At 41.8% G+C, this 3,458-nt stretch overlaps 1 pseudogene; it reads left to right on the top strand.

Moving 5' to 3' along the window:
• The first annotated feature begins 467 nt into the window (after nucleotides 1–467).
• Nucleotides 468–3,458, top strand: part of LOC102865355 — a 9,365-nt pseudogene continuing 6,374 nt past the window's right edge.

The raw sequence follows: 3,458 nt of genomic DNA, 5'->3' as shown, positions 1-3,458 counted from the left end.
ATTTGAAAACTAAGGTGCACCTGATTCAGGCCATGTTTTTTCCCCAATTACTTGCAATTAAAAAAAGAGAAGAGAATTCTCTTTAAAGTAAGTGAAAAGTCCTTCTGGTGTAAGTAAGAAGACCCCATAGTGTAATAATGGGTTAACAGTTCTTCAGATGGAAATGAAAAGGTTGGAAACCACCAACTTCTGGGTGAGAGGCAGTTGAGGCAGTTGCTCGTGTAAAGACAGGAGGGGAGGGAGGCATTAAGAGTCATCAGTTAGTGAGAACCCCTTCCTATACCCATGGGCTTTTCTAGATGCTATCAGCCTGCAAAACGCCAATTATGATCCCTTTTCAAATCTAAACATTTAAATATCTGCACTGACAGATTAAAAAGAAAAGGAAAATGCAATCTTTTCATATAAAAAGAGAGGAAGAAAGTTCAGGTCTGGCTTTTCCCTCTCTGGTGGGCAGCAACCCAGTCATGCAGGTCCTCAAGCCCTGGTCAGCCTCCAGCCAGGATGTTCTGTTCGTGTTGGCACAGTGGGCCAGCGTCATTCTCCGTGAACATGAATGTTGGTTTGAACAGATAATTTTTTTTTCAACACCCTTTAAGCAAAATAAGCTACATAAGAGGGTTACAATTGGCTTGTGGTTAGAAGGATAAATGACACCTGGAAAAGCTAAACCACAAGAAAACGAAACCAAAGCCACTACTGGGAGTTGATTCTGACTCAGGAGCCCCCTCTTTATGGTTTCTGAGGTTGTTACTGTTGGTTTTATAAAAAAGAACTGCCATCATGACTTTGAAGGGGCAAAGACAAATTTCTAAGCTCAAGAATCCAAAGCAAGGATTCCATGTATTGTTGTTATGTGCTGTCAAGTCACCTGTGACCCATAGTGACCCTATGTGTAACAGCTCGGAACACTGCCCTATCCTGAGCCAGTCTCACTAACTCAGAAACATCAACCCCCATTGCCCTAGTTACTGTATCAATCCATCTCATCCAGGACCTTCCTCTCCTGCACTGTCCCTCCACCTTTCTGAGAATGATGTCCTCCTCCAAGGACCAGTCTCTCCTGGCCACGTACTCAAAGTATGTGAGACAGAGCTTCAGAACCCTAGCCTCCAAGGTGAAACTTGGTTTCATCATCTCTAAGCCAGATCTATTTGTTTTCTTGGCAGTTCATGGAATGTTCAAGATTCTTCTCCAGCACCACAACTCGAAGACATCAATTCTTCTTCTGTTGTCCTTCGTCATTGTCCTGCTCTCTGATGCATAGCAAGTAATCCAGACCATGGCCTGGATTAGGCCTACCTTAGTCTCTAGACAGACATCGTTGCTTTTCAGCACTCTGGAGAGGTCCCTGACAGCAGATTTTTCCCAGTGCAATTTGTCTTTTGATTTCCTGACTGCTGGTGTTAATTGTGGAGTTTAATAACCTCAATCGCTTTTCCATCTATCATGGTGCTGCCAACTGACCCAGTAGTGAGAATCTTTTTCTTCTTGATGTTGGGCTTCCATATTGAAGATTACAGTCCTTGACCTTCTTCTGTTCAAGCGCTTCAGATCCTCCTCAATTTCAGCAAGCAAGGTTGTGTCATCTACATAATGCAGGTTATTGATGAGTCTTCCTCCAATCCTGATCCCACATTCCTCCTCATAAAGCCCTGCTTCCCGAAAGATGCTTTCTAATTAGTTTACCCGGTGCATCATTAATTGAGAAAACAACATTGAGTCTCCTTACTTCTGGTCAAGGATCTTTACTGTTTTGGGATTTTCAAGGCTGTTACCCTTTAAAAATAATTTTCATGTCATAGATACAATCTTATTTCCCCTGAGTTGAATGATTTTGTTCAGGAACTCCCATTGGTTTTTTCACATGGAAAAACAATGGGATGTAAGATATTGAATCCAAATCCAAATACACTGTTATGGAACCCAATTCAACTCCTGTTGTCAGATGAATCCTGGCTGAAAGTAAGAATACCAAAAGGATGTCTATTTCTGTTTTACTGACTATGCAAAAGCATTTGACCATATGGATCATAACAAGTTGTCATTGACATTGACTTAATAGTGCTCACGTGAAATCTATACCTGGACCAGGAGGCTGTTGTATGAACAGAGCAAGGAGGACACTGATTTAAAATTAAGACAGAAGTGTGTCAGGATTGTATTCCCTCTCCATACATATTCAGTTTTGAGTGCTGAGCAAATTATTCAAGAAGCTGGAAGCATTTGTTGTTGAAGATCAAAGACTGTGTGTGTTGGTCCAGTGGAGACGATTTTTGTTTTCTGGGTGTTGAGATGTAATCCATATTGAAGATCTTTGATCTTCTTCCATATGTTTTTCAAGTCTTCTTCACTTTTTGCAAGCATGGTGGTGTCTGCACAGTGCACATTTTTGATAAGTCTTCCTCCAATCTTGATGTTACATTCTCCTTCATATTGTTGTTGTTGTTGCCAGTAGGTGCCCTTGAGTAGATCACAATTCACAGCCACTCTGTGAACAGCAGAGCTGAACCCTGCCCTATCTGCACCGTCCTCACCACCCCCACTTTTACCCTAACCGCTGTGGCAGTTCATCTTATTGGGGGTCTTCCTCTCGTCTGCTTACCCCACCCCCCATGCATGATGTCTCCTGCAAGGCTGACCTCTCCTAGAAATACGCTCAAAGTATGTGAGATGGAGTTTCACCATACTTTCTTCTAATGAGCACCCTGGTGCATATTTTCAAGATATATTTGTTTGTTCTTTTGCCAGTTCATGGAATAGCCTGTACTCTTCTCCAACACCTCAGCTCAAAGGCATCAATTACTTTACTGTCAATACCCAGCTTTCAAATGCATAAGAAACAAAGAGACCATGGCTTGAATCAGGCACACCTTAGTCTTCACACTCACACTTGCTCCTCAATACCTTAGAGAGCTCCCTGACTGCAGACTCCCCAACACAACCTAGTGGGTTGTTATTGTTGTTGTTTTAATTCCCTTTATTTATTTATATTTTTTTAAATTTCTTGACTCTTGTTGCCAAGGATATTGATTGTGGATCCTAGAAAGATTAAATTATTAGCCACTTCAATCTTTTATCTATTTTGGTGTTTCCTTTTGGACATTTTCTTGATGTTGAGATATAGTCCATATTGAGAGTCTGACTTTCCGCAATAAGCACCTCAGGTTCTCTTTGCTTTGGGTAAGCAAGGTTGTATCATCACCAGATGAGGCTTCCCCAGAGTCTGATGCCACATTGATACAACGTGCACAGGGGTGGGGTGAGGTGTGAGAGAGGCCCATGGCATATTTGCTCCGCCATCTTATAAACCAGCGTGTTACAGAGATTATGGTCTAGGAAATACAAGAGGACAATTCTACTCTGTCCTGTAGAATTGCTAGCAATAGGACACAATCCAGAGCATGCAACAGCAACTTATTTTTCAGATCTTACACAGCCAGTTTGTGCTGAGAGAA

Source organism: Elephantulus edwardii, unplaced genomic scaffold, assembly GCF_000299155.1.
Source record: "Elephantulus edwardii isolate Elephantulus edwardi_28Jun2011 unplaced genomic scaffold, EleEdw1.0 scaffold00032, whole genome shotgun sequence".
NCBI classification, from domain to species: Eukaryota; Metazoa; Chordata; class Mammalia; order Macroscelidea; family Macroscelididae; genus Elephantulus; species Elephantulus edwardii.
Note: the sequence above shows the minus strand (reverse complement) of the source record. Positions and strands in the feature narration are given on the sequence as shown.